The sequence below is a fragment of the Strix aluco genome, chromosome 1 (assembly GCF_031877795.1).
Source record: "Strix aluco isolate bStrAlu1 chromosome 1, bStrAlu1.hap1, whole genome shotgun sequence".
Taxonomy (NCBI): domain Eukaryota; kingdom Metazoa; phylum Chordata; class Aves; order Strigiformes; family Strigidae; genus Strix; species Strix aluco.
In genome coordinates this window covers 161,676,122-161,689,125 of record NC_133931.1, presented here as the reverse complement: position 1 = coordinate 161,689,125, position 13,004 = coordinate 161,676,122, and the positions used below count along the sequence as shown (strand labels likewise).

Genomic DNA, 13,004 nt, shown 5'->3' with positions numbered 1-13,004 from the left:
TCAACCACTCACCTTCACAAGGCATTTTCTGAAACCTGCAGCTTCTAACCGTGAATTAATTCTGAGTCATCGCGACACACGAATCAGCCATCACGGTAGACACTAATGTGTGAGATGCAGGAATGTCTGACTGGCACTAACCACTTAGTAGAGGAACCTGCGAGATTATGTGCATGCATAACACACTGCTGCTGTATGCATCTTCCTGCACAGCTTAGTCTTCTGAATGGTCATGCATTATCAAAGAGAGCCAGAATGTGCATTAAAGCTTATCTAGTGTTATTTGTGTCATTGAAATGTTGTTATGATTGGGGCATTTGTTTGTGTGTTTGCTTCTACATTTTTCTTTGTTATTAATCATCCAAATAACTTTAATTCTGTGAAGAGTAAGAATTCAGTGAATAACCACGTATGTAGTAGGTCATTATGTTCTTCCAAGTTTCATCAGTGTTAAGTTTTGCACTTTGTGGTAGCCAGTGAGAGCCTCAGGCTCTGGTAGTTTTGCTGAGGGGTATTTTGAGCCTCTGTGCAAATTAAACAGTGCTGTAATTGCTGAGGAAATACATGCAGCCTCTTGATGATAACAACTGAGAATCTGTGTGACCGTGTCCAACAGCACTTCTCCTTTCACCTTTTCATAGCTGCAAACTCAGTGGTATTCTACACTAAACGCAGTGTGAAACTTTCCCAGATGTATGTGCGTACAGTGCATAGTCTCACAAAATGGGGTGAAGAGTCACGGGAAGACTCTGGTGAAAAGTGATCCTTGAATGTTCTAGCTTATGAAAACTATTCACAGCCTGACATTTCACATGACAATTTGAATTTAGCAGCTATTGCATCAGGTAAGTACATCTTCAGAGGTATTTGGCAGTTTCTTTTATTACTCTGGAAAAAAAAAAATCTATTTCAACTAGGCCACAGTCCTAAAACTAAATGAAATATCCTTCCAAAAAGGTGATGTCGTAGGATTGCATGTTTTTTCTCAAGTGAAGAGTCTCAAAAGGAAGGGCATATTTAATAGCAGAAGGGATATCAAAAGGATTGAGAATAGGGTTTTTTAGTAAAGCAGAGTGCATAACACATTTCGCAGCATTTTCAAGTTCATCTGTGGTGATGAATCTTCCCAGGTTTTAAAGAAGCACATCTCTCGTGGCTACCGAAGTGTGTTAACAAATTCGGGCCCTTACATACAACACACAGGAGATACTGGAAGTTGTATTAAATACTCCCACCAAGAATCCTGTCAGACATAGGTTGCTGACATGACAGCAGGAAGAAGGTAAACTAACTGCCTGCTGCAGCATATTCAGCTGGCTGTGATGCTTTGTTTCCTCAGGGGAGTCTTCTCTTTAAGAGAAGTTTGGTCTCCAGTCTATGTGGACAGCTGTATTCAGATGTACCAAAGAGATACAAAACATAAATACTTGTCACAAAGTGCTGTCTATTAGATATATCACTTTTTATTGACAAAATTTATTAACTGAAAATGCAGCTTTGGCTCTGTTTCTACCACTCTAATGTATGGAGGAAAAAAAACCCCAACACTTTTTAAATTAAAGAAAGTCATTCCTCAGTCCCCTGTCCCACATCCCCTCTCCTCATTCCCTATGGAAAACATGTTGAACCAAGTTTTTAACAGTATTTCCAGCTGTTACCGGACACTTTTTTTCTCCTGTATTGTCATTATTTAAAAAAAAATGCTTCCCTCTCTGTCTCAGTATGGAGTACTTCAGGAAAAGCAAACCAGATGCATGATTTAGTCTATGGCAATGAACAGTATGTACCTGCAAGGGCATTTACTTGACCTTTCAGATAAGCCTTTTGAGTTGTGTGTAGGCATTTGAGGTAAGTGCCCGTATTTGTTAGCAGGATGAAGACTCGCTGGGCACAGGGAGTGCAGGACTCTTCCAAATTTCTTGGGTAGGCCTGAGCACTATTCTCAGCCCTGTGTTTAAGTACCTAGTTTAGTTTCTTAAATTAGTTTCCCTACATATACCCTGTGTATAGTCAACAGAATAAAATCATGCTCCTAGTGGTATTTCAGAGCACCCTTTTCTCTCCTGTAACTGTATAACCAATATAGAGAAGTTAGTCTCATTCATGTGTCCAAATCTCAATGCAGGCTATAAAAGATTGGAATGAGGAGTTAGAAATGCAGCCAAAAAAAAAAAAAGTAAGTTAGTGGCACAATCAAAGCAAGGTCTCAGTTAGAAAGGCAGTTAGTGCTCTAGTATGTGGTGGCTCCTGCAAGTCATTTCTGGCATTTAAAAGATGTTAACCTTAACCATGTTAACCTTCCGCTTTGGATTTAGTTCTTCATTAGGGAAGAGGGCTTACATTGATCCATCACTTATAAAAATCAGCTTCTGTGACCACTATAGCACATGTGCTATTTGTTTCATTAAAAAAAAAAAAAAAGCCCTTAATTAGAGTTTAGCATGTGTGGAGTTCATTGTTTTAATCACACAAGTTGCTCGTGGAAAAAAGATTTAATGGTGTTCCTGTGCCAAACACTGCTAGTGTTGAGTTGTTACCTGTGGTTTATTTAGGACTCAACATACAGAAATCTTTCAAACATTCTTTTTCAGTGTAGTTCTTGAGCAAAAATAAAATCAAAAATATCAGTTATAGGAATTATTTTTTATAAAACAGCACACACAGGTAGAACCTGTACTGAAAGCTATTTCCCAGCCAAAAGCCTTCCCACACATCCAAAATAGAGCATTTTGCAACCCCTGTGTTTTATACTGTACCTTATGCATTCCCATTGCCTTTCTTTTTGCTGATGATAACAAAAAAGATGTAATGAGTGTGTCTTAGACTTTGCAGCTCTTCTCGTATGTTTGTCTGATAGACAGAAGAGCCAACAGATTCACCAACATCCATTTGGGTGCAAAGGGGTTGGTGGTTAGCCAACCTGCAAGTATGAAAGAAACCCCCCCACTTGTCCTGTAGACCCTCAGCTTAGATGCTGGCGATCCCAGCAAAGGCAGCAAATGGGAGGCAGTGGTAGGAAAAGAGGTGGAGCTACAAAACAGAGCCCTTGCTCTCCTAATGTCTTTTTAATTAGAGTAATATAAATATTGGCTGGGATGATAATTATCTTAATAGAGAAATTAAGAAATAGATTAATTTCTGGCAGAATTCCCTCTTCCTGTTTACGTCAGTCCCTATTTTCAGCACTAGTTTAATTGAAGGAACAATTCTCTGTATTTGCTTATTATCTGCCAGCCTTGTAAGGGAATAACTATACGTTTGGGAAAGCACCAGGGGGTTTAAGGGCACCAGCAGAAGCAAAAGACATGCATTAAAAACCAGCACTGAACAACTCTATCATTCAAGTTATTAGGAAAAGAGCACTTGCAAGGAAATTTGATAAGTTTGCTATTCTCCCCATTACATCACACAAGAGGAAGGCTGTGAAGATGGTGCTTTACGTCTAACCTTGAGTATCTAGGAATTTAAAAGAACCCCGAATGACCCAATGGGACAGGATCTGCTTCAAAGCCTGTTGAAGTCAACAGGAGTCTTTCCATCGCATCCAAGACATGCGAGATTGAGCCTAGGCTGAATTCACTTCAGAGGAACGGAAAAGTTTTACGTGGATCCACATGCGCAAGCTGTTGTCTGTACTGGAGAGCAGTATGTTGATGGCATCAGAAACAATGTTTGTACTTAGTGCCTTTGGAGTTTTCAGGATGCTTTAAAATGTCGTTGCTCTACTGACTGTTGTCAGCTAGAAACTCATGGTTCTTTAAAAAAATCTGAGAGACAAGGCTTTATAATTTCTTTTGGTAAAATACAAATATGCTTTTAACTTTCAGAATTTCCATCTACATTGCTTCCATAGCATTTTGCAGCTTTGCCTTTATGCAGAAATACTTTGGTTTTGACGTGCACAAATATTTTGATTTTACTGAGAAATTTAAGTCTTCTCAAAATGTGACCTATCTCTTTACAACCGACAGAGAAACTGGCTGAAACAAATCCATTACTTTGTGAAATTCTATATGGTAAAAGACTAATTAAAATCAATGAACATTTAATTTTATTAATATTAAACCATTTACAGAGTTAGTTGCATAAGGAAAAAAATTATTCTGCAATATACTGGGAAAGCTCTGTCTAATACATTATCTCTGACCCTTACGTGAATATATACTTTAATTGCATTGGGAATTTGAAAATTAAAAATATAAATGAGATTTTTTTTGTACTTATTTGTACAATTTAAATTAGTCCATTCTTCATGACACTAAGTTTTCACCTCTATGAATTTTCTTCTTGAAGAGAAATGACACACTTGATGCCTTCTTTAACACAGGAGAAAAAAATTCACACCAGATTTACTTATATGCTGGAAATCTGTCATAAAATCCAAAAAGGAAAATATAAATGTATTTTGTTTCATTTGGAACTAAAATTTTCCACCGGGATGAGAACACACTGGACTCTGTAATTAGGAATAATGGAGCTGGAAAGGGAATAGTTTGTGTTGTATGTTAGAGCAGGTCCTGTTCCCACTGAAGTTTGATTTCTGTTATGTTTTTGTAATGGATATTGAAATATCATAAAACCTGTTTCTGCAGTTCTGTATACATGAGGAAATTCCCTTGTCTGAGTAATCAATTAAATTGGTGAGGCTGTGTACAATTTTTTTTATAGCCTATCTTCCTGGGCTGATCAGACTTCTCTGAGTGCACGTTCTGTCTGCCTGTCACTCCCTTCCCTAACTACTTTTGAAGCTGCTGACTAATTACAAGTGAAACAGAGAGGAGTAGTTGTCTTTGAGATAATGAATTTTCGACAGGTTTCAAGGGCTGGGGAGAGGACAGACACCCAAGTTGGGGCTGCGGGGAAAGGCAGGTAGAGCCCATCTGTCACCCGCTCCAGCAGCCCGGACAGTCGCTGGGATTGTCTATACCTTTGCTTCAGGTGTTTTTTTTTGCAGAGGAATGGACAGGAAAAAGCTGGGACTTCAGTAGAGGTTGGGTGGTGATGAAGGATAGAGCTCTGCAGGAAAACAGCTTCATTAATTCTGCTGTTAACAGGGCTGTTTGTTTTTGTTTCCAGGAATGCTTTCTGAATTAGACCTGAATGTCTTTAGTACGAACATTTGGCTTTTGGTTAAAGGTTAGAAAAATACATCAACCAAGTTAATTTATCACTAATATTGAGAGGAAAAAGTACCAGAAACGTTAGTATGTGGCCATTAAGCTAATGTTACAAGTGATAAATTTGTCAAATTAGTGTCTTTTCTGTTTGGAGGTCTTACACTGTGGTGGGTTGACCCTGGCTGGATGCCAGGTGCCCAACAAAGCTGCCCTATCACTCCCCTCCTCAGCTCAGGGGAGCGGAAATATAACAAGGCTCGTGGGTCAAGATAAGGACAGGGAGAGATTACTCACCAATTACTGTCATGGGCACAACAGACTTGACTTGGGGAAATTAGTTTATTACCAATCAAATCAGAGTAGGATAATGAGAAATAAAACCAAATCTTAAAAACACGTTTTCCCCATCCCTCCCTTCTTCCCGGGCTTAATTACTCCTGATTTCTCTATTTCCTCCCTTCCAGCAGCAGCAGGGCAGGGAATAGGGGTTGTAGTCGTTCATCACCCGTTGTCTCTGCTGCTCCTTCCTTCTCAGGGGGAGGACTCCTCACACTTTTCCCCTGCCTCAGCGTGGGTCCCTCCCACGGGGTGCAGCCCTTCAGGCACAGACTGCTCCAGCGTGGGTCCCCCACGGGGTCACAAGTCCTGCCAGAAAACCTGCTCCAGTGTGGGCTCCTCTCTTCACAGGCCCACAGCTCCTGCCAGGAACCTGCTCCAGCGTGGGCTTCCCATGGGGTCACAGCCTCCTTCGGGCACTCACCTGCTCCGGCATGGGGTCCTCCCCGGGCTGCAGGTGGGTCTCTGCTCCCCCGTGGACCTCCCTGGGTGCAGGGCACAGCTGCCTCACCATGGACTGCACCACGGGCTGCAGGAGAACCTCTGCTCTGGTGCCTGGAGCACCTCCTGCCCCTCCTTCTGCACTGTCCTTGGGGTCTGCAGAGTTGTTTCTCTCACATATTCTCACTCCTCTCTTCTGGCTGCAGTTGCCGCAGCAGTTCTTCTCCCCTTCTTAAATATGTTATCCCAGAGGCGCTCCCACCGTTGCTGATGGGCTCGGCCTTGGCCAGCGGCAGGTCCATCTTGGAGCCGCCTGGCATTGGCTCTGTCGGACATGGGGGAAGCTTCTGGCAGCTTCTCACAGAAGCCACCCCTGTAGCCCTGCTGCTACTGAAACCTTGCCATGCAAACCCAATAAACAAATAAATTCTTTCAGTGCTTGAAAACCTGAAATGGAAATACCTGTTCAAAAGTCAAGTTTTAACCTCACTGACATTCCAGTTTAACTCCCTAAGGTTAAGTTGAATAGCGTTTTATCCAGATAGTAATACAGTCAATGTAAAAGTAGCATCCATGGACCAAAGTGTGCTTCATTGATTTGTGCACGGCATGGGACTGTAGGTAGTTCTCATTGTCCTTAGGAGAACAGAACCAAGTCCCACACCAAGACATCCAAGCAGGGTATGGCCACTCGTGTGGCCGCAGCCTTGCTGTGTGATGATGTACACGTCTCGGTCTTTTTTCCAGAACTCGAGTTTAATGCCTGCAGAACTGAATAGTTTTCCAACTTGCTTACTTGTGCAGGCTTCTATAAATACTAATAAATTAAACTCTAGATTTTCATTACAATGCCCTAGAACCTAATCCTTGATGGATTTAGGACACTTCCTTGACAGAGGGGTTGTTACTAGAAAAATAGGTTAAAAAATTTCTCCTTTAGGCCTTACTTTAAGTGCAGTGTTTAAAAACTGTAATTACTTCTCTTCTGTGAGGCAATGGCAGCAAAAAATCATTGGGTTAAGTCTAACTAATGGTCCTCATTAAAATTAAAGGAAACTATGGCTTGAACCTTCATTCAGAACCATTCTTGTACTTCTGTCTGTGGATGAGTGAAATACAACCTTTGCAGATGTTCTTCCTCTTTGAAAACTCTCATGAAACCTTGTTAAACACAGGACCCCAAACCCTTTTGAACTGGAGTGAAAGAGAAAAAAGTAAATTAGAACCTCACACAGTAATATGAGCAGATGTACATGCCTGTACATATGACTGTGTGATACAGCATAGTCATATCTAATTACTGTATTAGAGGTGTACTAGCAGTGAAGTAAGTCAGTAATCATACTGTCACAATGAGACTTGCCCATCTCTACGTGCAGGTCCAGATTCTCTTGGTGATAGTAGTCAGCAGGGCTTGTCTCTCTTCTACATTTGTATTTGGTTGGAGGAGCCTGCACCAGTTTGCTCTTCTTCCCCTACTTGATCTAGTTTTCCTGCAGTTGTTCTGGGTCGTTTCTCCTTGGAAAATCTGCTTGATGCCCATACTTGCTTTCAAGGGGTAAACTACCAGGCTACCTTTCATCTAACCTTGGCTAGCAGTTCCCCAGAAAACTTTTGACCTGTAGCTCAGAATTGTCTTAGAGTGATCCAGAGGAAAACAGAGTCCCTGAACACAGCTTCTGTTCTCTCATGCAGGATTATTTTTGTGCCCTACATAAAGCCACCACATGTTCTCTTTGTAAAATCTGAATCTTGTTCCTCAACTAGAGACTGTAATACCAGAATTACTCATTCCCTCTTGGGATAGTTTGCCCAGTTTCTTTACCTTCTCATGAATACAATTGTAGTAGCAACTTACTGTGATTTATACAATCAAACCATAAACAATTTTTAATAAAGATGAAACAGTAAGTAGGTTTGCAGATAAGTATCTGAGGCTAGTTTTACCTGCCCATAAACAGAGAAATCTCACCCTTTAAACTATGCCTTGTGGGTTCTATCAGTAGTATTAAGTTTTTTATGGCGTAAGGATTATTTTCAAGAATAACATACTGGATCTGAGGCATTACTAAGCATAAATCAGTTTTTCTTTACTGTTTTTCAGTGTAAAATAAGAATTCTTGCTCCTCCAAAACTTTGTTATAATAGATCTTTTCTTTAAAAAATACCCCAACACATAATGAACTCTAGATATTTATATTTAAAAATATGTAATTACAAAAAATGTGGGGATGTTGTCATAATCTCCCCGAGAGTATACAAACATAAGAAGTCAGTCTGTTGAGAACAAGCATGCTTAAATGTGGCAGTCAAACTCCTAATACTTCCAGGCAGTTTTCATTCTGCCCTCCAGTGACATCAGGCAAAAAACATGCAGTAATGATGAATCACTTCAGGGTCTTATGTTCCAGTTTAAATCCATGAGGGATTTCTTTTCTTTTGACAAAATAAAAAAAGTTTGGGATTCTATTATTATAATTGCATAGGAAAAAACATTCAGGTATCATGGTCTAAAAATATGATTGTATTTTAAATTAATCCTAACCCATCAAATGACAGAGTTGTTTCTAGGTTTTGAGATCTCATTCTAAGAGTAGTTGCTGTGATCTTTGTCCTAAAATGCAACTTGCTGCTCTATGTGTTGGTCTAATGTGTTTTCCAAAAGAACAGGTTGTAGCATGGATGAAAATGGTTGAAGTGTTTTAGTTAAAATGTGAATTGTCGCTTTTCCAGGTCTGGATTAGCCCTTGTTAACTGCAGCTGTTGGCATCTATATGGGTTTTCCTTTGCGTTACAAAGTCACTTTGTTCCACACTGAAGTCAGGGGGAGTTTTGCCTTTATTTTTATCCGAAGCAGGATCAAGCACACTCAACCGGGTGGCATGTCTGCGTTTGTCTGGAGGTAATACGATAATAACAGGAGCTCTGTAGGTAATTAATTTTAAAATGTCAGGGAATATTCTAGCCCTCATTGAAAGGTAGAAGATGGAGCTGAGGGCATGCTCCAAAGCTGGTGTCTGGTTGAGACTGGTTTATTGCAATGGTTTGTTGTTTGTAGATCAAAGGTGGTTGATACAGTCATTAATACTCCACAGCCTGCTAATAATACTTACCTGCCTCAGCCCTGCCTCGCTGCCGGAGGAGGTTAAGATACTGACAGTTCAAATCACTCTTCTCTTAAACACAGATGGGGGTAAGAAGCATGAGAGTGTAGGGGCAATGAATGAAATAGGAGATTTAAAATGTTCTCTTTGCTGTGGAGTGGGGGTCAGCCTCCTTCCATCCCTCCTGGGTTTTGTGTGTTTATTGTCCTCACATGTTAATCCAGTGCCTGTCCTATGTCTGGTACAGCAAGTGATGCCTTGTGCCCTCGCCCTTCCTGCCTGCGAGCGAGGGGAGGGTGGTAATACTGATGAGTGGGGAGGAGGAGATATGCCCTGAGAATAAACAGGGATGGTTAGGAGAGGAAGATGCATGGTCACCTGGGAACATGTCACGGTCTGTGGTGTGAAGGACATGGCACAGAGGAACAGGGGGACCTTGCTGACAGCCTAGAAGAGAGGGAGGCAGGAGGGAAACTGTACACAGCTCTTGCAGGGAATGGCCCTCATGGTGTCGATAGAAATTTTACAGCAATGCTGAACGTCTTGTGGTGTGTGTATATGGATCCATTGTGCTGCACACAGGAGTGTCCAGGCAGAGAGGGAAGCGTGGTGGTAGGAATATGGCACGGGCAGATCTGAGCTCTCCAGGACAAATCCTTTGATACCTACACATTTGAAACTTTCATTTGCAAAGATTCATACTCGTGTCTGAAGGGAGGTTAATATTAAAAACTTCACTTTTGATTATCTGCGCTTGGTTGCTTTCTGTTGTTTTTGTGTGTGTGTTTGTTTTATACATAGTAAGGTGTGCCTGATACGTAATACGTTAGAGAACTCTTCTGTCTGACAGCAATACACACTACAGACATCACACAAGCTTTGTTTTTTAGCAAAACAGTTGTCATGGTGGAAGGTATAATACATTCTTAACGGTGGAGAATGGTGGGATTTTTATAACTCTCACATATCATAAGAAATTAAGAGGTTTTTCTGCAAAAAGTTTTCAGAGGAGTCTTCGGGCTCTGGGGAAGAGATATGGGAAATGTGGGACTACTTCTGAGCAGAGGAATGACTGTACCTGACAGTTCTGGGAAACGCACATTACTGGATATCTTTCAGCAACTCATATTTACTCTACAGCATTTTGTTAGTAGTCTCTTAAATTTTGCAAGATGTCTTCACAGCTTTTCCTGTAAATCTCTGCTACATTTACTGGTATTACACTTTTGAAAAGATCTGTACATAAAGTATATACAGTATACTGAGTATTTTTTTTTATTTTATCTGCTTTGACTTTCTCTGAATGTACCATCTAGTTTGCAATTTTATAATTGCCTAGAAAATCAGACTATTCTTGAATAATCAGGTAGTAGTTTAGCATGTTTTTTTAATATGCCTTATATTTCTATTTCACATGCCTGAATGTACTTCCAGTACACATTTTCTGCTTCCCTCAGGAGTGCTTTGCCCACTTATCTTTATATAATATAAAATCTTACAGCTAGAGAGGTTCGTACACAGGTCTGGCTCCTTCATATCTAACCTAACATGCCTAAACTAGGATCCCAACAGTCACCAACTCCTTAAAAAGGTGATGGAGAGAGCTGGAGCTGAATCCTTACCTGGGTCTCAGTCTTTTTCAGGAGGAGTCATCCTCTTCCCTCGGAGTACACAGGGAGTCTTGGGAACCTGCATTCCTAAATTAGGTGACTCAAGTACTCAAAGCTTGAGTTGGATGAATCTGGGCCCCTGTTAGTGCTATTAAAGACAAAGTACTTGAAGAACTGAAGCCACTGGTTATAAAAATCCATCAGGTAAGAGTTGTCTGTTATTACGTGCTGTGCAGAACCTGAAACAGGGCATTCAGTGTGGTCAGGGCTTCTCAGTAGGAGTATCCGTTGATCGCTTCACAGAAGGGCAGCAATGTTTTTAGCATGCAGAGGAGAAGAGTGTCCCTGTTCTTACCTCCTCCCTCCTAAAACCCCTTTGGAGTAAGTAGCTTTCCTGGGACACTAGAAGAGTCCAGCTGTGCAGTGGACCTGATGAATGCAGTAATGATTCTTAAATAGACCTGAGTGGGGCACGCAGGCTATTGGGGACAGCTCTCTGCTGCGAGTGATACTTCTCTACTTCAAATAGCCTATTAAACCAGTACCAGTGCCTGGTACAGAATTATTGCTTTCTTTTTTTTTTTTCTTGCAGTGATTGTTGTTCATAAATATTGTCCTTGGTTTTGAAAAGATGAGGAATGGAGATTTTTAGTCTTCAGCACCACAGTCACTAGGACTGTGTACCTGTGAAGCTGGCATGGTCCACACTGGCCTTCATGGACATGAGGATGCTTGTCAAGAGAGGGTGTGTTGACCTACCAACAAATGTTTCATCTAGCACCTGTTGAAAGGTAGTCACTGTCCTGCCTCTGTCTGGTACTGCAGCAGCACTTCTCTGCCTGATTCTGATGTTTAAAACCCACCAGTCAAAAATATAAATTTCCTGTTATGTGCATTGTAAAGCACCAGCAAAGACAAGCATTGTAGACTTCGAAGTATTTGATAGCAGCATACGAGCAGATCCCAAGGTTATTTCTTTAATTTCATAGTGCAGAAAGAACAGAGTGAAGCTGTGCCGTGTTATCTTGGTTTAAGATGTTACCATGTTGATCCTTTTATTATTTCTTTACAGATATCTTTTTGAGATTTTGTATTCAGGCCATATTGCATGTTTACCTGTTCTTGTGTATCTGAATATGTCCTTGAAAGACAATGTTTTCAGATCTTTTTTCTGTAATGGGTGAGTCTGATGGCTGTTTCTCATCCCTTGCTGTGCCAAACTGCTGAGACAAGACTGTTTTTCTGCTACTGATTTAAGAGAAATTAAGAAATTAATTAAGCTGCATTCTATTGCAGAAACTTTCCACTGCTTTGTGTAGTGAACTGTGAGTGCATTATCACTGTGTCAATACAAATGTGTTGAATGTAAGATTGTTAATTGCTCTTAGTTAGACATAAGTAGTCTACAGTGTAGAAGCTTGGAGTGATCTCATCTAAAACTGGTAAAATGTCATTTTTTTTAGAAACTCGTTTGGTTTATATACTTACGGGTAAACAAATCTTGATTCTTGGAATCATTTATTAGCACTCTTCCAGAAAGAGCAGAAAACAAGCATTGTTATATTTTTCCTTTCTTTTTCTGAACTCCACGAATTTCCCTCCAATCACTACCCCATATTCCAACTTGCAGTTTGTGCCCAGGAGATTGTTTAAGTGCTCTCAGAAAATGTGAACTGCTCTTAATTGTACTTTTCTTCGTAGATGCTAAGAGCACCCCTGGTTACTGCGCTGTCAGTTTTTGCTGCCTTATGACTGATAGACCTGCATTGGGAATCAATCCCACCCACCGGCACCGAACCTTGCTGGGTTGACCTTGAGGCCAATTGTTTCATTTTGATTCTAATTTGTGCAATGATTTGCAGATCACTGAAGCAAAGTGAAATGTAAGACGATACATTAACATAGCAGTACAGCTAGACTGGAAGTGCACAAAGGTCAGGAAATGGAAAAATTAGCTACCTCATAACATCCATTTGCCCCACTGCTGATGTATAATGGCTTTGATTTCCAATTAGTGTTTATTATAGGCATAAATATATATATTGTGTTATAGGTGCACAATATTGAGACAAATGCGCTTAAAGTTCTTTAGTGTTATTATGGCATGCATCCCTCTGAAACTTTTGCAGCCTGCATTTCAGTCTTCCCAAAAGCAGCAGTCTCATCTATATGCTCTGTAATATCTTGCAGTGAAAAGTGTATCAGTAGACCATGGAAGCCTGCAACTCCCTCATGCTATTAAATGATTCCTTTGGAGCTCTGAGAAACCATTCCTATGCCTCTCAGATAAACGGCCTGATCCTACAAAGTTCTCTGTGCTTTCCAAATCCTTTGGCTTTGTAGCATTCTACAATCCAAAGCTTGATGATTTTCATGTTGGGTCTTATGTTTTCAGC

General features: G+C 40.6%; 1 protein-coding gene across 5 annotated transcripts in view; it reads left to right on the top strand.

Annotated features, from left to right (window-relative positions):
* Nucleotides 1-13,004, top strand: part of HECW1 (HECT, C2 and WW domain containing E3 ubiquitin protein ligase 1) — a 270,080-nt gene that overhangs the window by 67,230 nt on the left and 189,846 nt on the right. The gene's annotated exons all lie outside the window — the stretch shown is intronic.